Raw genomic sequence first — 21,254 nt, forward strand, 5'->3', positions numbered from 1 at the left:
TTAAGTTTACAAAGGGAGAAACTGAGGATCCAAGACATGAAGTCTCTGAATAAGATGGGATGGCTCTGAAGTAGTATCGGTGTTTGGGCCAGTGTGCAGGTAGTATGTGCTAACCAGGACTGGTTCATACTCTTCCTGAAGCCTTCTCACCTGGCTCAGTTGTCTTGTATGATAACATTAGCGTCATGTGTGGTTCAAGCAGAAGAGGAGATGCCAGCAGCATTGAAAGGTGTCTGGGGGTGCCTGGCAGGCAAGCCAGCCTGCAATGGGTGCTCCTGCCACCAACATTGACAGTGGCAGACACCTACGACAGAAATGCAGCAGTCTCTGTAACAGGCAACATGCATCAAATTTTTAAAACCTTAGGGAGTTTTGGCCAGCAAATAAAATGTGCTCCGTTTTGCCAGAGCTGAGGGGATTGGACAAGAAGGAGCACTTAGAATTTTGACACTGCACTTTGATCAGTTTGACGGGTTTAATATTATAGAAATATTTCATTGTTTCAGCAGAGAGAAGGAAATCTAATCATCCATCCAGCTGAACTCTAGATTTGTCATGATTCACTGGAGGGGTAGGAGGTAGGGGGCAGAGAAAGAGAGAAAGGAAGAAAAAGCTGATTTAAAATCCAGCTTCACCTGTGGTAATTTGGTCCATTAGTTCAAATTGTATATGTTTTCCCCCTTCCCTCCTTTTTTTTTTTATTTAAGTCATTGCTCTATTTTCAAGATACTATTTTTTTTAAAGTGGCATCTAATTATGTTTTCTCTCCACATTCATTTTGAGCAGGTAATGAAGGGTACAGTGGGGAGTTCTACTGTGATTAATGGAAGAAAATGCAGATGGGGCTGAATTGAAGCAACAGTGTAAAATATGGTTTTATAAATAGGATTGAAAGAAATTAAAGTGCCCCATTGCTAAACTCAGCGGAGACAGCATTCAGTCCCTTTTGGTGCAGCAGAAGTCTGGAATTTGTCTGGAGAAAAGTCTGTCTGGATATACAAGGCTGGTGTTCAGCAGTCAGTATATGCTCTGCCTTGGGGGAGTCACAGAAGCCCCCAGCTCACCAATCTCCCCTTCCCCGGAAGCATGTTGCTTATATTTGAGATGCATTCCTAGGGTAAAGCTTTATTCTCTCCCAACATCCTCTTTTATCTTGGGAGGGAAAACTAGCAAGATGATATTCCTTCAGCTTGGCTGAGGTTCTGGGAAGGGAGGGCGTGGCAGAGCAGCTCTTGGGGTCTTGATGAATTAAGGGACAGGTAAACGGGTCAGAAGCACGTAGCATGGGAAAGGACTGAAAGATACATTCAGGCAAGTTCATCATTTTACACAGCCAGGTTCTGATTCGTCCTTTTCTTATTGGGAGCAGAGAGGGTAACCCTTGCTAGATCTACATATAAATGAGGTCACACTTCTTGGAAAAAGCCAGACTCAGTGAACAGAAGATGTACATTGTTCCATGAGTGTCCCCCAAGGTACAAAGTGTGACAAGGCTCTTGGAAATATCATCAGACAGTGCATACTTTGGGGCTGTGTGAGACTAGGCAAAGTGGCAGGCCAGGGAAAACATTTCACCACAAGGCGCTCATTTCTGCAAGACCTGAATGGAAACCCATTGCCCAGCATTATGTAACACAGGCTGACTCTCTTCTTAACAGCAGGAGAAAGCAATTTAGGTCAAAGACAGAGTGTCCTCTCCTACGCATGAGCCTCTTGTCTATTTTCCATTTTCTTTGTTTAAGCTGTACCTTCTTCTCCCCATTTGCACGTTTTCCAGCTCTTTGAAACACAGATCCAAGTTCTAGGCCAGATCCCTATAATGGTAGTCATCTATTACCTACACATGCATATAGACATTAATATGTATATAATATTCACAATGCAGTCTTTATGGTCTTTACATTCTCTTAACATTGTGTCTGTTCTTCAGTTCATCTGTTAGCTTCTACAGGGCAAGCACAGTGACTCCCCCAGGGGCTCTGTTATTCATACTTCAAGTATCTCGTCATAGTGTGCTGAGGGTGGCAAGGGGTGGCTTATTTCACCAATCACAGTTCAGCACATTCATTGGAATTCTTCAAAGAAGACATCTAATGGTCCACAAAACTGCTGCCCTAGGCGATGAAAACTTTAAGTGCAGAGTAGAGTTTAGGAGGCAGGTACAGAAATAGGGCTGAAAAGGGACCCTCAGCAACAAATCCTAGAACCCTGGGGCTGAAAAGAAGAGATCCTTAACAGTGGGGAGAATGTGAATAATTCAGGTTCCAGGGCTTTATTGTGAGTGTTGTACATCAGTAGGGCATTTTCCATTATAGATACTGGGAAGTAGAAGAAAATGTTTGAATGGGAAGGGGAACAAGGAAGCGGAGTAGGAAAGGGAAGAAAGAGAAAAGGAAAAAAAAAGAGAATAGAAGGAAGAAAATGGAAACAAAGCTTTTGTACATGGGAGGGAAAGAAGGGTTGAAGGGAGGGGAGGGAATGGGGGAACAAAGAAGAATCAAGATATATCAATAGAGGTACAAATTCCCTATGATGAATGTGATTATTATGTATATCAAAAGTGTACCCATAAAATTAGTTAAGAATAAAATAAATCAGTGGGCCAGAGTAGTCTGTTTCTTAGGTATGATTGTTGATTGGGATATGTCTTACTGGGATATGTCTGACTCCAGTAAGAAGTGCTTAGCAGATTAGTAACTTCTGGGTGTGTCTGTGGATGACTGCCGTGTAGGCTGCATACTGAGGGGGAGAGACGCACTGTGGGTGTGCTTCGCACCAACCAATGGGCTGTAACTTGGACAGAATTAAAAAAAAAAAGTGAAAGAAGGAGGAAGTGTTTTATTCATTTGTTTTTTCGGAGGAGCTCCAGTCTTCAACACTGCCATTGGATCTTGGTCTCCAGTGACTTCAGCCTTGCAATGCAGTCTTTGCCATGTAGCACGGCCTCTTCAGCCTTCTGACACAGACTCACACTGATGACTACAGCCAGCTTCCAGCTCTTCCACTTTCCATTGCTACTGGATTCTCCAGCTCTCCATACACAGTGGCCATTTGGATTTTTTTTTTTTTTTTTGCCTTTGATTCCACAGACGACCATTGGAACTCTTCCCCTTCTGATCCTGTAGGCCTATCTAATACATTCCTTGTATAATTATGCACATATTTTGCATCAGTTATGTCCCTCTAGTGAAGCCTAACTAATAATTAGGCAATTCCAGTGTAACTGACATTTGGGGATCATTGAGGTCTTGGGTGGATCCCAAATACAGCAACTGAAGTCTAGGAAAACCATATGACTCATCCAATGCCATAAGGCCAGTTAAGAGAGGGAGAATTAGATTCTCACTCCATTGCTTTTTGCATTACCCCTAACTGTCATAGGTTTGCATTTTCCTGGTAGAGAACTCCACGGATCTGAGGGTGCCAAGGGGTTGAACAAGGGACACTTGGGCTAAGAAGGGAGAGCAATTTAGAACACATGTGAGTCTATTTACCCAAAGCTTTAAATTGAACTTCCCATTTTCCAGCTTCAGCTTCCAGAATGCAACCTTAATCTAGTTCATTTGCATAAGCTTTAAAATAAGCCTTTAGAACAAATGTAAATGGATCTTCAAAGAACAATATTATGATGGGTTCAGTGTAAATGACTCAAAAACATATGGATGGCATTTCTTCAGGATTTCCCAGAGCGTCTTGCAGTCTGACTGTATATGCAAGAGAGGTTTATTATCAAAGCAAAGCTGAGGTGGACAAAGAGTAGTATTCATGGGAAAATAATACTTCCTAACCTCTCAGTGGCTCTGATTTATTTCTGTGCCTCCATGAGCCAGACTGATGACATGGAATGGGCAACATGAAACAGAGCTCAAGTCTCTTCATTGGACTGAACTAGAGTTCTAAGGATCAACTTACACTCCAGGTTATAGGACAGAGAATATACAGGTCAGAAGTAAGAGGAACCAGAAGCTTTCTGTAACTCTTTTCAACTTAGGGATGAAGAAACGAGGTTGAGGGCAAGTGACTGTCAAGGTCACACAGCTAACACGTGGTACGTGGCACATCAACCCAGGCATGCCTAATTCCAAATCTTATTTTCTCTCTAATATGTTACTGAGCTGCTAAGAAATCAGCAGACAATGGTTTTGAAAACCAGGCAGGCAAACACAGCTTCAGGGAGAGGTTAGACAGCTAGAACTTTATTGATCAATAGCTTTGGCACGTCACTGACATTTTTGGTTGCTGGGCAACGTGACTCCTCTCTGAAGAGGCAAGAAGGAGATTCCAAAGATGATGGATTTGCATTAAGCAAAACCCAATAACAAAGCACTTTTGGGTCAAAGACATGGTTTTGTGTGGTCTGGAGTTTCTGGGTCAGCTGCTCAGAGGCTATCTTCTACTCTGCTTATCTGAGATGAGGCCATCAGCAAAGACCTCAGAGAGAAGAGTCAGGAAAACCAATTTAGAGTTCGGGGCAGATGGAGATATGGGCTTGTTTTCTGCCAAATGTTACTATTGTGTTTTATAGCTAGGCTGAAAGTCAGATGTTGGCTATAAAGAGATGATTTAGGGGTAGGAGGTGGATGCTGCTAATCTTGCACAAGTTGCTTAGCTCCTGTGGACTTCAGTTTCTCTACTCATAGAATGATGGGCTAGACAATTTCAAAATGTCAGTACAGTTATATAAGAGTCACCTGGGATGTTTGTTAACATAGACCCTTAGGCCTTAATTTAGACAACTCTGATTTAGAATTATTGGGACATCCAATAATAATTCCATTCATTCATTCATTCATTCACTAGTATTTGTTGCACATCTAGGAAATGTTCTGGACTCTGTTAGGTGCTGGGTATATAACTGTGATTCCGTAGTGCTGTCCAGGGCAACTAGAATACACACATGTTTCGAGGACAATTGTTGCCTGATGGGTGGTAGTATAATATTGTATATAAACTATCTGGTCAAAATTCGATCTGGATTCTTCACTGCTTACTAGCTGAGTGACCTTATTTATGCAGTTCACCTAACCTCTTTGATCTCATCTGTAATATGGGAATATAATTAAGATGTCTATTTCCATAAGATGATTGTTGTGGTTACATGAGATAATCCAGCTGAATTGCTTAGTACAGTTCCTGGAGCATAGCCAGGTTCACCAGTGGTGGAAGCACACACAAGCTGTGGCATTTCCAGGAGGGGGTGTGGTATGCACGAGTGTGCAGTAGATGCACAGGCGCTCATGCACATGCAGTACATGTATTCCTCAGGACAAGTTCAGGGATGAGAGCAACTACGTTAGCGCTTCCACTTGATGCCATCAAGAGGCCTCAAGGAAGAGATTACATTAGATTTGGGCCTTGGGGTAGAATTTTGGTAAATACAATTGGAGAGGGGTAAGGAGTAATCCAGGAAATGGGGTACAAGCCAAGTGACAGAGGATCCAGGGACAGAGAGCTGTACTTGGGGAAGTGGTGGATGGGCAACTGATGGAGATAAATCTGCACAGTTGGTCTCTGGCAAAAGGGCCCTGGCTGCCAAGCTGAGGAGTCTGGGCTTTGTCCTTTGGCAAGAGACACAACTAACAATACTTTTTCTTTTGAAATATGCATCCTGATTTTTTAGGGGAAGACAAGCCTTCTGCTAGGTATCTTGAATACATGACTAGGAGGTAGAGCTGGGGAATAGTCTTCCTGGAAAGCTCATCTGGAGATAGTGTGCAGACCAGACAGGAGGGAGGGAGGCCAGGGCTGTTGCACTATTCTAGGTGTGAGTTATAGATAGCTAGACTAGAGAGGAGCTGGGGGTTGGAGGGAAGGGCAGATGCAGGATGCTGCTTCTATGGAAGCAGCATCAAGCCTTGGGAACTGCTCACAAAGGGAGATATGTACAAAGAAGAAGCAGAGACCTCATTTTTCAAGGTGTATATTTGGAAGACTAGGGGGCTGGTCAGTAGGGTTGAGGAAAGAGACTCAGGGTGTTTTTAGGCTCCACCTCAGAATCTAGCAGGGTTAGCTGTTTTATGTCCCATGGTAATGGCAATAGTGCCTGGAGGACAGTGGGTACCCAATGACCATTAGCTACTTGCATTATAGGGTTCCCACACACCCATAGGGAGCATGTTCCAAAACTATTAGTACTTGCCTGAAACCATGGCTAGTAATGAGCCCTATATATATATGATATTTTCCCTATGAATACATACCTCTGATAAAGTATAATTTACAAATTAGGCAAGTAGGAGAAGAACAACAATAACTGATAATAAAATAGAGTAATCATAATAACATACTGTAAAAAAGCCTTTTTAAACTTATGAGTTACTTACTTGTGGAACTTTCCATTTAATATTTTCAGGCCATGTTTGATCATGGGTAACTGAAATTGTGGAAAGAGGAATCACAGATAAAGGAAGACTTGCCTTATTCTTATTTATATTAAAAACACTCATGTCAATACCAGTAATGTTTGAGTACTGCTTTTCTTGCTAGAATGTAGGCTTTATGAGGCAGATACTGCATCTACCATGGAGCCTGCTGTTTCTCCAGCACCTAAAATTGTGTGTGCCATACAGCACACACCAAACTCAGGCTGAAAGAATGACTGAAAACTGATTTCCTGAGGAAGGAGTCGACTTAGTTGGAGGCACAGTGGGTTGGAGATGATGGGGACTGTCCTGGTGGAAATGTTCCCCAGGTATGTTCTGAGCTAGAGGTGCAGGTCCAAGATAGAAACCTTGGTCTCCCAGTGGATGCCTCTTTCCATCTGAGGCACTCATCAGCCTTTGGCTCTTCCTTGAGAGGATCACATGGATCTCCCCTCCAAATCAGCCTCTACTCTCCAGGCCCCATGTCCTGGTTTCTGTATTAGAGGTTCTTTGAGTCTGAGCTGTGGCAATATCTCCATGATATAGAATAACCTCTTTGCCTAAGGAAAACCACTCTGAAATTGCAGGCTTCCAAATGAAGCTTTGTAGTATATCTTATGGCAATACAAAAAAGAAAAAGAAAAAGAAAAAGAAACCTAAACAAGTTCCTAGCTCATTAGAAATAATATTTGGTTCACAGTCCAACCACTAAAAAAAAGGCAAAATGGAATTTTATAATGTGGTAACATGAGCTAAATCTAATAAGGCAAGATCAAAACGGGAGTGGGGGGAGAAAGCCCCAAACAAAACCCCCAGATAACTGGCTGCATTACTGTAAACATTTGGCATTGTCTTTTCCAGTGGTTGGTTGTTTCCTCCCCAAAATATTCAAACACCTGCATGAAAATAAGCCGCAAAGTCCCAAACAGGCATCAAGGATATATGAAAGAGTATTTAGGTGATTCTGGGTGTCTAGCCACCAAGTATCTCTTCTGTCATGGTTTGGTCATGGTTTATCCACCAAAGTTTTATGTATTGGATGTCTGGGTCCCCAGTGTGGTGATAGTAGGAAGTGATGGCACCTTTATGAGGTGGGGCCCAGTGGAAAGTCCTTAGGTCACTAAAGGTGCTGCCCCTGGAAGGGATTAAGTAGTTCTTGTGGAACCCTGAGTTGGTTCTTGAGAGAGAGTTGTTTTAAACTAGTAGCCCCCCCTCACCCCCTGGCTTCCTGTCTTGCCTTGTGATCTCTCCCTCCTACATGGACTCCCACCAAGATGGGATGTAGCCAAGAGGGGGCCCTCACAAACCCAAGGCCATGCTCTTTGAACTTTCAGCCTCTAAAGCTGTGAGCTAAATACTTTTTTCTTTATAAGCTATTTAGTCTCAAGTAATTTGTTACAGCAATGTAAAACTAACAGTGGAAAATTCTATCCCTTAAGTGTCTGTAACCAGATCTCAGTGTGCAGGAATTCTTTGGATTCCTTTAGACAATTTATTGCTTGACACTGTTGTAGGCAACTAAGTTAGGTAGAAATACTATAGGCAGTCAGACAGAGCTCAGCCCTCAAATGAGCCAGTGTGGAAGACAGATATCTTGCACCTGTGGGAGACAGACACCTCCAGCTGTAGGCCAGACCTCAAGGCAAAGGATAAAATAAATTCATCCACATACTTCCCTAAGGATAACATCAGGGATTGATATTCTAAATGAGTCTCTATCATCTTGAAAAAGCCAGAAAGAGCCACTAACCCAACCCCCTACATGAAAAACCCCTGTTCTCTATACATGCCTGCTTGCTATGAGACTCACTTCCCCATTTGATCCCAATTTAATCAATTTTAACTGAGCGATTGTACTCATAACTTTATTGTCTGACCATAGTTCTGTCCCAGCTCATGCCTGTCTTGTGATTTCCCATGTTTCCCACCTTGGACCTGCCTCACCTCGTGGTTTTGCTTTATAAAAATCCCTCAAAGGCAGGGTCCTTGGCAACCCACTCATGTCCCCTTCTGTCTCTCTCTTGGACAGAAGCTTTTTTTTCCCTCAATAGATATATTCTGCTTTTACTCTCTGTTGTTCCTAAAATTCACTCTTCAACTTTAGAGAACATGAACTTGTACCAGATATCTAGTAGGTTGGGAATTTCTTTCCCCTATATCAACACCACCTGGTTTGTGTAACTTTACAACCCACCCCTGAAGCAAGGCTGCTTGAACTTCCTAGGAAAGAACCATTTGAAAGTTCCAGAGACCAGGCCTGGTGTTGGGTTTGTATCTTTGTGTATCTAAGTCTCAGCCTTGTTCCTGAAAGAGATAAAAACAGTGGTTTTTGGGACTAGCCAGAGCTGTTTGGTCTCTTTGTAGCAGCAAATATTGAAGGCTATCCCATCATTCCTAAAGGTTTTTTTCCCCTCTCCTTTTCTCTCCCTTACCTGTTTTCTTTTGTTTTCTCCCCCTACTGTTCTATCCACTCCATATCAGTGGTTTCTGCAGGTTTATCTTCTACTCATCCTTTAAATGTTGATGATACCTGAAATGGAGTCCATAAGCCTTTTATTAATTTTGCCGATATGCTTTAGTCTCCTTCATTTAACAACAGTTTTTAGAAAGAACCTCCTATGTACCAGTCATGGGGTTGGGTATTTGGGAAAATGAACATGAATGACAAATCCTTGTCCTTAACCAGCCTGTGGTTTCGTAGGGGAGCAGATGCATAAAGCAAATCCATACAATGCAATGTGGTCTGGCTTATACATTGTGTTCGGGAAGCGTAGAGAGAAAAGGGATTAAATCTGCCTGCTGTTCAGGACCCACTTTGTGGAGGAGGTGCCAATAAATCCAGACCCCCAAATTCACATCTCTGTCTATGACCTGTACCTGTTCTTCTGGGCTCCACATCTGAGTTTCAAATGACCTGCCAGGCACCTCCAAGGACATACCCTGCGGATACACCAAACTGAAGCTATTCACAGCTAAACCCCTTCTTTCATCACTTCAAGCCCCTGTGTTGACATTGCCAGTCACCTGGTCACCCAAGCTGGAATACTCAGCATGATCCTGGATGCCTCCCTCCCTTACCCAACCACATTCCAAGGATTACATCCCTCCACAAATTCTGCTTCTTTACACACGACCATGATTCTGTCTCAGTTCAGGCTGCTGTCATCTGTAAGCTGGGACATTCCCTGTATTACCACCACTTCTGGGTTCACTGTTCTCCAGCTCTAGTGTGCTTACAAATAGTGGGAGCTCATTACAGCACTCATTCTCCAGCCTGTCCCTCAGAGATTCCAGCTCAGGCTGGACGGCCCGAAGCCATGTGAATCATGAGGCAGCCAAGTCCTGCCTCTCTCTCTTCAGTCTGCCCTGTTCTGCGTCTCCATTGTTTATTTTGAAGTGCAGCTGTTCTTAGGTCATGACTCAGTTTAGAAACCTCTGGAGGTTCAGAGTTCTTAACAGGTATCTGCCCATGTATCTCCCTGGTGAAAGGATAGGAGTCCTTTCAGCTATGTAACTAATTCATTTTCCTTCTCTATTAAATAAATAGGTTGGCTTTAATGACTTCTAGTGTCCTGGATTCTAATTCTTAGACCTCCTCACCCTTCCTTCAGCTTCATTTAGAGCAAAGAACTTTGTGCCTGGCTTCTTCCTGGCCAGCATGCCTCACATTCCTGCTCTGCCCTGATCACTGCTGACCCTCGGCAAACTGCACAATGAATGACTGTACAGTTCAGAGGGTTGATGTGTGAGGAGTAAATAAAATATTGGCCCTAGAGCTCTTAGCTCAGGGTCCAGTGTATAGGAAGAGTGCAATATGGAAGGCCCGTGTTAGCATCTCAGCTTCTTCCCCACTAGATACTCCACACTGATTACTTTGCTCCTTTTAGCATTACCTGATAAACCCTGCAACCTCACTGCCACTACTTAATGGCCTTTCCCTAGCCAGAAAACTCCTACGCATCCTTCAAAGGCTCCCTCACATTTGACCTCTCTGTGAATCAGTGCTATCTGCAAGTACTGCTGTGCTCAGAGAGGAGGCTTTGCATATCCTTCTCTTGTAGCATTAGGGAGCTGACATGGCTGGCAACTATTTCCCTTGAGCTCTTTAAGACTAGAGACTGTTCTACTTATTTTGTAATCCCTGAGCCCACCAGAGTGCTTGACATGGGGTAAGTACTCAGTAGAAAGTAAGTGAATGCAGGAATAGGGTGAGTCATGAAGTATATAAAGAGTCTTGAAAGGTCCCCGGCCTCCTTCCTCTGCTGTGAAGGGCCGTCCTTTGCAAATGGGGCTCGCAGTGGCTCTTGCCCCTTAGAGACTGAGCAGTGGTCAGCCAAAGCCTCTCCTCCAGAACTGTGCTGTCCTCTTTCCCTGTCTCTCGGGCCTGGATGTGGCCAGCCTGGTGACTGTCCACTCCTTCCCAGGCTCCCTCTGAGCTGTGTTTAGCCCCGTGGCTCCTTGAAGGGTTCTTCCATTAAAAATGGCTTCCCCAGCGATGGATTTATGGCTCCTTGAATCTGGTGAAGTTGCCCTTTTAAGGTGACAAAGGCCAGTGCCTCAAAAGCAGCATTGTTCTTAATGGCATTCCAGTTCCAGGGCCTCAAGGGAGGCCCTAGGCCCTCTCCTCCTGCCTCAGTGCTTTCTGGCCCTCTGGGCAGCGCAGTCTGGCTGTCTGACCCGCCACTTCCTTTTACTCTTCCCAATAAGCTGCTCAGGCTTCTGCAGCACAAGACAGCGTTAGCCCCAGGAAGCTGTGAAAGCAATAAAAGAACTAAATGTTTTCTAGGTCAGCGCCTGATCAAGTCCCCACTTAAACAATAATCTTGCCATTGCATCTGCAAAACCCCAGACTCAGGCCCCAAAAGGTTATTTCATCAATAATTCTTGAGCTTGCCTACGGCGAGAATTATTCCCAGCAGGCTTTTCAGGCCATCTCTGAACAGGTTCTGTGAAGGAGAGGTCTGCTCCGCTCAAGTGCTCAGGCAGGGACCATTAGTATCCTTGGAGGGGAGGGGAGGGGAGGGAAGAAGGACAGGAAGGGCGGGGCGGGAAGGGCGGGGCCTTGCGCTGTTGGGGAGGTGCCTGGCAGGGGGCGGGGCAGGGAGGCTGAGCAGACTCATCCTTCCTTCTGACAAGGAAGCTGCACTGCCTACTTATAAGTGCGGGCTGAATGGGGCCAGCGCCTTTCAATGTAATGATAAAAAGTCATTGACAAACCAAACCTTGTCTGGGATCCGTTTGGAATCTGTAGCCCTCAGTCTACCGGGTTCCAAGCTAACAAACTGCTAAAGCGAGCTTCTCTGATTTACTCAGTGTATTTATTAAGCGATTGGCAAGAGCAAGTAATTACTTCTCAGTTCATTACTCAGAAGTGGGAGAACCACTTAGGTCTTCTGATTTGACCTCCATCTAGCCTTCCTGGCCTTCTTCTCCCTGCGTTCCTATTAGCATTTTGTCTCCTCCCACCTCCAGTCTCCAGGAGGTGATGGAGTCCAGGCTGTTTCCCAGGAGACTCTGTCCCTTGGCCCAGTTGCACTTTGCAGTTCTGAACTTTTTACTATTGTGCTTTCCACCTCCCACTCCAAGCTGGGGGTATTGTACCTTGTCCTCCAGCTTTGGAGACGGTGATTAATTCCCTGCCTTCATTTATACTGTTTTCCTGGAGGTATTTATAGACTGTGATTGTGTTCTTTCTGCGCTGTATCCTTTCTCAACTATATAAATTTGGTTCTCTTGCTGTCTCTTGATACGACTTATCTGCTAATTCCTAGAACATTTGTTGGTATTTATGCTTTGCTTGGATTTTTCTACACCTTTTCTAAATTGCTCAAGTTGCTGCGTTCCTCAGTGCCAGTAAGAAAAACCCATCTCCTCATTCTTGACAGTTTTCTCTTGGGATTTCAGCTGCAGGAAGATCATGCGAGGGGAGCGGAGGTTAACAGATGGCTCATAATTACATTACAAGAGCATCTCCAAAGGAAATAGGATCATTTTTCAAGTGACTTCTGCACCAAAGTATTCCATTCAATTCTCTCCCCCTTCCCCAACAAAGTCCTTTGTTTTTTAAGGCAATAATTAATTTTCCAGGAAGGAAATTTAAAAAGCACCCCCCAGTCTCTATAGGAGAGACAAGACAAATATTGAGGGGAATAGTGACAGAGCAGGAAATGGACTTCTGTGATCTTTTCCATAACTCCACCCTTAACATGTTCAAGCTTCCTGGGGGAGCTGGGACAATGTCCAGAATTATACTCCTCAGCTATGTGGGCCATGAAAGACCCTGGAGACCCTAGACTAGCCTCATTTTCTATATGACAAAACCAAGTCACCACTGGGTAGTGAATGTGAACAAGCGCACATTTTGATATCCCACATCCGGGTTTTAACATCTGCTTGTTTGCTTACTAATAGCTATCAGTGGTCTTTAAATTTTCTATACTTACTGGATCTTATTTTCAGTTCCTCATCTGGAAAATGAAGATTGTACTATGTACCCTGGAGCTTATTATGGATACTGAAAATAATGAATGCAATAAATAGGCACCTGGCATACAGTAGGCACAGAAAAAAAGATCATTGCTACTGAGGCACAGACAATGAGCTGATCTGCCCAAAACCATTTTGGCAACTTTGAGGCCAGAATTCTGGGCCTTGATCTTCCATTTCAGGGCTTCTCCTCAATAACTACCCCACTGAGCACATTTTCAGTTCTTGAAGATACCATGAGAAAGTTCTGTTACGATCCTTTTGTTGTAAGGACCCTCAGTGCTCCAATGGGCAGGGGCTCAAAGCCCAGAGGGAAACCTCCAGTGAGCTCATCCAGAGAAGCCCACTTTTGCCCTTTGGGAAACAAGGCCCAGCCTGGAAGAGTGTGGCTGAGAGAGAAATAACATAGCATGATCTTTCCAGGGCAAGTAGCAGCTGGACTTTTACAAGGGTAACCTTTACAAGGGTTGGTCAAGGATCACCAGCTCAAGCTGGGATGAAAAACATTTTTATGGGAAAAGGACCAACCTGTGTTATCACACATTCTTCTGGGAGCTTTACAAATGTAATGTCATTTAAAATACCTCTCTTCAGGGGCTGGGGATTTAGCTCAGCGGCACAGTGCCTGCCTGGCAAATGCAAGATGGTGAGTTCTGTTCCCAGTACCGGAAACAACAACAACAACAACAACAAAAAACCTCTTTTCATACCACCAAGCAAGTGTAATGTTTTTCCTTTATTAATAAGAAGGCCCAGACTCAAATATAATTTCATGCATTGTATAAGTTAGCAAGTGGGACAAAAAAGTTAGCAAGTGGCAGTGCTGGCATCTGACCCCAGTTCCCCAGTGCTGATGCCCATATTCTCCATCGTCATGAGTGTGCTGATAAAACACATGGCCTGGCACCATCATCACTCAAGAGAGGGCTTGGATTTATCTCTAAGGAGCTAAACACATTTATAGATTTTTATAAATCCAATTAAGTTAGTTATCTTAATATGATCTTGTCTAATTTCTCCATATGGATGTGTACACATGTGATTTGGACAGAGAAATCAATTTGGATCATTTAGGCCAAATATATTTTATCATATGTCTGTGATGTGGAATTTACTGGAGCATCAATAGAACTTCTTTGTGTCCACAATCTAAACATGCAATCTGAACGCCTCCTGAAGAACCTTAGGACTGATCTTGAAGGACCCTTCCTGGCCTATCAGTCCATTCTCCTAACACTCCAGGAAGCAAACTGTTTCATTCTGAAAGATCTTCAAGGACAGCCTGCCTCAGTACACCATCTCCTGCTCTAACAATTCTTCACAGCCAGAAAATTCCTGTACATAATCAGAATGTCTATTGCTTTGAGTGGATCACTTTTCCTTCTGTTCCATTCTTCCTGGCAATGGAGAGCAGCTGGGAAGGTTTTGATAGCTCAGTTATGAACTTGAAAGCTGTTTTGAAAACACTGCTGCAGTTTCTTTCCACTGGCCAAATAAACTCGATTCTTTTACTATCTGTCACAGAGAAAGACAATTTTCTGAACATCTACCTATTTGTTAAGAGAGTCACAATAACTTTGGAATAGGGGATCTTGGGGGGTAAGAGTGACCACTGGTTATAAAGCCTTGCAAAGTAATTATAATACTTGCTGCAAATAGACACTTACTACTTATTTCTGTTTAGTGAAAACACACAAGAAAGAGTAAAGAATTACTTCTAGATTCTAATGTCCATCTGAATATAAAAAGAAGAAAGCTAGAGTGGGAAAAGATTGAAAGGGTAGAACATAAGTGTATAAATTGAAAAAAGACAAAAATTTATGTTTTGCAATTTGTACTTATCTGTAGCAGAATATTATAGTCAGTAAGAAATGGGCTTTAGGGTAAAAAGAACTGGCTTCAGATTCCAACTCTGCCTCAGTCTGTGACCTTGACCCAGTTATTCCATCATCTTGTGACTCACTTTTTTCTATGCATAATAGGTTCAATGACAACATCTATCAGTGAATTATGGAGGTGGAATAAGAAATTGTATTTAAAAGATTCCCCAAGCTCATGGGAGGTATCCAGAATGTTATACAGCTCTTACTACTCTCTACAACCAAGTGGTTACTATGGGTCTTGGCTTTTAAAACTATCTTTAGAAGCTTCCTTGCTTTTGAATTTTGTGGTTTCTTCTTCCAAAGAATTGAAAAGTGGCTTCAAAAATGCTAGGATTAGTTAGGTATTTATGAGTTCAAGGAATCCTAGGTGTTAACTAACTGATAAGTTAATTATGTAGCTGTAGAATTAACATTATCATTACCATGCTAATAATAATAATGATTGCATAAGAGTGTTATTCTTATGGTGGAATAAGACCAGTGGGTGTTGTACCTGAATACTGATGCAGACCTAGAGAATACTTAACTCTCTCAAGTGTGGGTACAATTTATAAGCATCTGTTGCATAACATATCATTGGTATTTTAATGACTACTATTTTCCCTCCTAAAAGATTCACATAGAAGAGAACAGATCCATTTCTTCCTACAAAGAAATTGGAGATGGATGATGCTGGAGGCAGAGAGAGAGATGCTGATAGTGATAAACCCTCTTCTTTCTGTAAAACATGTGCCCCTTGTTGGGAGAAATAGCAGCGGAGGGCAAGGAACCCAGCTTCTCTGGAGCTCTTTTAGAGTCTCCTGTAATAACAGTAATTTATGGTTTAGCGGAAGAGCCTTGGGGTCTTTCTATGGGCAGTGAGTATAAAGGTGGCAACAGGGACATGAGCCCATCACAAATGGTCTGCCTTCCCCGAGCTGACATGAAGGGGGATGGGGTGAATGAATTTGAGGGACAGCATACATGCAGCAAGCCCACTTTTTGAAAGCAAGGAGAAAGCAGGCAGAAAATTCCCCAGGACTTAAGTACTGATGATGGTTTGCCCAGTCCCCACATTAGAGGAGGTCTCTAAATCGAAGGGACTCAGCTCAGAGCAGCCAGAGCATCCTGGCAGCCTCTGAGGGGCTTTGTGTCTTTCTCTACAACTTGTAGCCCACCAGCTGTGCTTTCCAGAGCTGAGTGGTTGGTCCTTCCCTTACCCAATGAGCCTCCATCGTGCATTGCTGGGATGCCAATGGCCCCTTTCCCTGGATTATTTACAAAAATCTACTGGCATGATGGTTTAAAAGGTAAAATTAAACAAGAGACAGTTTCAGGGGATGAGTATCTTCTCCCCCAACTCCCCAGATGGCATATCTGTATTGATTCATTTACTCAGCAGTAGCTCCATTTCCTACTTCCTTGGACTGTGTGGACCTAGTTCATATTTTATAAAGTACAGAGAGGAGCTACAAACTGGGGGATGCTGCTGGATAAAGTAGGGGGCTGGGAACCTTGCCACTGAACCTCCCATCCTGGGTTCCCAGCATGGAACCTGCTGGCTAAATCCCTCCACCACCTGTCTCCTCACCTATAAAATGGGAATCATCACATCTGTTCCCTTATGAGGCTCCATGCATCTTCATTACCTGCTTGGAAATGATTAGAGAGAAGGATCCACAGCTAGTATTAGTCTTAACTATAATGGCCTTAATAAATATTTATGCTGCCCAATAAAGAAGTGTGTGGTGCTGGAAGGGGTTATGTGCATCCCATTTAAGACAGGGACTGGGGAATGAGGAGAAGAGACTTCTTTGTCACTATTTATCATTCTTACTTAACAATGTAAGATATATGATGGCTGCTAAACAGTTTGGTGGCAGAACATCATAAATGAAGTCTGTTTTCCCTGGAAACTGCATAACCATTTGAATTAATTTAATTTGAAATATCAAATTAAATTAAACTGTAGAATAATCCCCAAGGGAGCGCATATTTCATTTGCAATGTCTTTTGATGGAGCACTCCCTGCCAAAAGTTTTGCTTTGCATCTGGCTACAGATCTAAATTTATTGCATTAGCTTTGAGAAGATTTTTAATAGAAAGTGAGATTAAAAGAAAACTTGATGGAAAATAAAGATGTTCGGGGATGAAAACAGCATTCCCCAGAACCTACTTCAAGAATGTTATGCTCTGTCTATGTCTGTCTCTGGTCTTCAACTCAAACAGTGCAACTGAGCTGCATGTTGTCTTGGAAAGCTTTCTTTTTTTGATGATGGAAATTAACATGTATGGAAAACAGCAGAGGCAACTGGGAAAATTCCACTTGGTTTAAGGCCTATCCATTGGTTAGTGTCTTCAGCAGATACTTGTGGAAGGGATCAACATCATCTGAGAGGCGAAGAAGGGGGATAAGAGATAAACAGATCAACCTTACACTCCCCAGGAAGTCTGTACATTTAGTGGTGTCAGGTGGCCACGTTGTATTCTTCCCAAGCTGAGCCAGCTTTTTGAGCTGTCTCTCCTCTTGTACACTGAAAATTCTCTATTAAGGCTTTGGATCTATAGGTTGGAAGGAGAGGAATGGACAGTGAATACAACAGTTTTCTAAAATGTAGGTCGCTCCAAATCCCCGCTTAGATCTCCTAGTCATCTCGACTAGTCTCTTTTTCCATGGCAAGACACTGAAGAAAATTGCACTGAGCAGCTGTCTCAAAGTTGATGCAGTGGGAATAATCTATTTCATCTTCCTGGTGAGCAAATACACAGCAGGAGAGGCAGATGTGAAGGGAAGGCGTTTACTTGAAACAAACAAACCTGGCCCTTTAAGGAAGGTTTGTGCAAGCTTAAATGGCACCTACAGAACCCAGATAACAGTATCTTAATCAAATAAAAAAAAGTGTTAGGCTTTAATCTCCTGCACTTCAGTAACCTTCTAGTTTGTTTTAAATCTTGATTGGAAAAATTATCCTGACAAGAAAATTAGTAGTAAGTCAATAAGTCTGTGGCCCAAAGATAGGGCATTAAGTAACCAGAGGGTAAGAGAAATTATTCTGGTTCAAGGTCCTCGCCAGTCTCCTCCAGCCACGAGCTTAGGCCTGCAGGCAAGTTTCTTCATGATCCCTCGCTCCCAAGTAGGTGGGGAAGTTTGTTACCACTTCAGCCATGAAGCCTCCAAGAGCAGATAATCATATTTAAAGGTATAAGCAACAAGGCAAGGAAAGAACTCAGATTCATAAAGAAATTCTAATTTTCAGCCATCACAGGTAGAAAATCAGTATGACCCTCTGATGCAAAATAAGAGCTGGAATTGATTAAGCTTCCTTCTTCTCCTGCTGCTCACACTTAGAAACACAGGAGAAGCTAAAAGAAAGAAAAGGAGAGAGAGAGAAAGAAGGAAGGAAGGAAGGAAGGAAGGAAGGAAAGAAAGAAAGATGGAGAAGTGGAAGAAGGCCTGTAACAGAGAAGGTGTGTATGCCAAGAGTGTCAGAGTGTATCTTCCTGCCAGCTCCACCAAGATCCTCTCTGTGCCGTGTAGATGTATTTTTCTACCCCTTCAGGCCTACCCTGCACATGTGCTTGCCATCTGCCATCTGCAGAGAGAGACAGAGAGAGACAGAGACAGAGACAGAGAGACAGAGTCAGAGAAAACCTAGCACCTCATTTTGGAGCCTTGCTAAGAAATACTCAATCACATCCATTTGTTTCCTTGATATTCCAGTGTCATTAACTCACTAGCAACAGAACAGGGCCTCTTTTATACCTTATCATTCATTAAGGGTGACAGTTTTAGACACATCAGGAGATTTTTGTTTTAATCACCGATTATGTATTTGGCCAATAAAGCTCATATTGTTAACATTAATATATACATATTTATAACTCGATGGAGCTAGACATAATTAAGTAGAAATGTTCAAATTAACAATGATGGTAATCATTCAAAATGAGATTCCCCTGATGTCTTCCAGCAGGCTAATCCACCCCCACCGCTGCCATGTAAATTACATGTAGCTGAGATATTATTCTGCCCACCCCGTATTTAAATATAAACCCTTTAAAGTGGTCTGCCAAATGTAACAAATGATAAATACAAGAATAATGAATGTCTTAATTGTATTGCATGGACTATAAACTGTATGCTAAAAGCCCCAGGGATGGAGGAGTCCCTGCAATAAAGGGCCTTCCAGACAGCTGGTCTGCAAAGGCAAATATGGCAGAAGCTTGGGAGTGACCTGCGGATGATCAGACCAACAGCTGACCAAGACCAGGACAGTCACATTGTCATTCAGGCAATGGAATGCCAGTGGCATTATCTCACATCCCTGGAAGAGAGTGGAGCCATCTGCTCATCTTGGCTTCAATAGTTACAAGCAACAGGTTGTCCAAGGAGGAGGCGGCTGCAGCCCTGAAGGCAGTGTGGGGGGCGGTGTGTGTCAAGGCAACTACAAAACCTTTCCTTTGGGTCAAGCTGACATTGTTCTCCATTCTGCCTCCTCTCTCAGGGTGCCAGGATAGCTTTGCCCCTCTTTTTCATTGAGCAGTGTGTACTCTGAATTCAGTTTGAAGCTCATCTCTACGTCTCTGCCAGATTCACGGGTGGCAGTCTGTGTTTTCCTTTCCCAGAAAGCTTAAAAGCTTCTTAAGGTATGCGCTACACCTCTTTTTACTTCTAGAATGCCTAAGCAGTCCTGAGCATATGGTCAGGAAATAACTGTTGAAAGAGGGGATCAATGGATAAACCTTCCAGACTTTCTGGCGGGGAAAATTGGTAGTGTTTGAGTGAGCCCACTTAGGATTAAGTCCATTTCTTAAAGGCGCAACCACCTGAGCTCAGGACACTGGCTTCTTTGACTACCTCCTCAGACATATCCATTGAGATTTGGGGGTGAGCCTTGTAACAAATTCGGCTCCAATTCTCCCATTTTTACATGCCATGTTACACACATCATTTCTGAACCTCTCAGAAGCCCATGCATTTCTGAGCATTGGCAATCAAGCATAAAGTTCTGGGGCAAGCTGTGAAATCTCTGAAATGAAAATCAATTCCATCTCCATTTCATGGAGACTAATGTGGCATTTACAACATAAACAATCACTTCTGTAAGGGAGGAAAATTAAAAGCTGTGCTACATAAAGGCACAATGTTTAAAGTTCTGGTGGAAATGAGCACTTGGCTTTGAGATGATTACAAAGAGAAGTGGAAAAAGGAAAAAAAAAAAAAAAAAAAAAGGAAAAGAAAAATTCAGCCCCAACAATTCAGAAGCTCAGAGGTTTCATAACACAAATTTGCTATGACTGAAATCATTGGCCTTGGCTCAGACTTCTGAGGGAAGAACAAAAACCTTGGGTATTTCCTAAGCAGTGTGGAAAAGGTGTTCAAGAGCGCATGATAGTTGTGTCCATTTTTTTCCTGATGATGTTAGAAGACAGGAATTTTCTCTTGGGAAAGGCCCTAGACCTACAAGTGGGATAAGGAGTCCAGCAATTTAGGTTCCCCTCAAAGTATAGGTCTTTGGAATCCCTGGTCTGGTGACATTTTTCATTATCTCATCCTTTGTTTCCCATTGTCATAATAAGGTACCATGAATTTTTGTGTAGAAAACACCAAAGTTTATAGATCAAAGTCAAAATTAAAGTCAGGGACAAAAAAATTATTAGAAGTTTAAAGGCCTGAAATTGAGCTCAGCTGTAACACTAGCTAAGTCACCCTATGAAAGGATCCCAGCTCCTGAGAGAACCCAGTTTCCTCATCAGTAAGCTGAGATATTAGACCTTGTGATGCCAAAGGAACTGTCTCTAAAATTTTATCTTCCTCTTATTCTGCATTAAACTACAACCAACCCATTCAACTAGTCTCATTTGCAAGGGTGGTGGGGAAAAGATACAAGCTGTTGCCAATCAGGAGGTGCTAATTTGCATAATGACCGACTCACTAATTAGCGACTTCTAGTACCATCACATAGGAAGGTACCAGCTTTCCTGCTGTGGCATTGTTTCAGTGAGCTCCTGGTTTTGGCCATTAACATTCTCAAAGTACTAGCCAGTAACTGACTTTTCTATAAAGCTGCCCAGGCAATTAAGAACATTAGCATAAAGGAATCTTTCTCAATTAGCTATTTTTAGAGTGTGCTGGAAATGCTGCCTTGAAGTCTTTTAAAGATTTTTATAATAGTACTATGTTGTATTAAACATGTCACGTGTACATTTTTTAGTCTATTTTTATTCTGCATCACATAATTTATAGCAATACTATTTTGAGGGGTAGTTACTTTGAGCCTACTTGAGGAGAAGTCAGACAAATTCCTGATAAAGGCAACCCTCATAAATTCCTATCTGAATATGGACAACCCAGGGAATTGCTGGTATATACACATCAGCCAATCGTCTCATCACATATCTTGATTTGCCTTGATCAAAGAAACAATTTGTGTAACATTCCCTCCCCTCTCCCCACTAAAGTTACTAATCACCTTTCCATTGTAGAAGATAGATGGGAAACACTGTACAATTACTTGCCATAGCCCCCAAATGCTAATCACAA

At 42.8% G+C, this 21,254-nt stretch overlaps 1 protein-coding gene across 4 annotated transcripts in view; it reads right to left on the reverse strand.

The window, feature by feature from the left end:
* Kirrel3 (kin of IRRE like 3 (Drosophila)) overlaps window positions 1-21,254 on the reverse strand; it is a 566,099-nt gene that overhangs the window by 295,647 nt on the left and 249,198 nt on the right. The window lies entirely within an intron of this gene.

The sequence above is a fragment of the Chinchilla lanigera genome, unplaced genomic scaffold (assembly GCF_000276665.1).
Source record: "Chinchilla lanigera isolate Chin_1 unplaced genomic scaffold, ChiLan1.0 scaffold00011, whole genome shotgun sequence".
Lineage (NCBI taxonomy): Eukaryota > Metazoa > Chordata > Mammalia > Rodentia > Chinchillidae > Chinchilla > Chinchilla lanigera.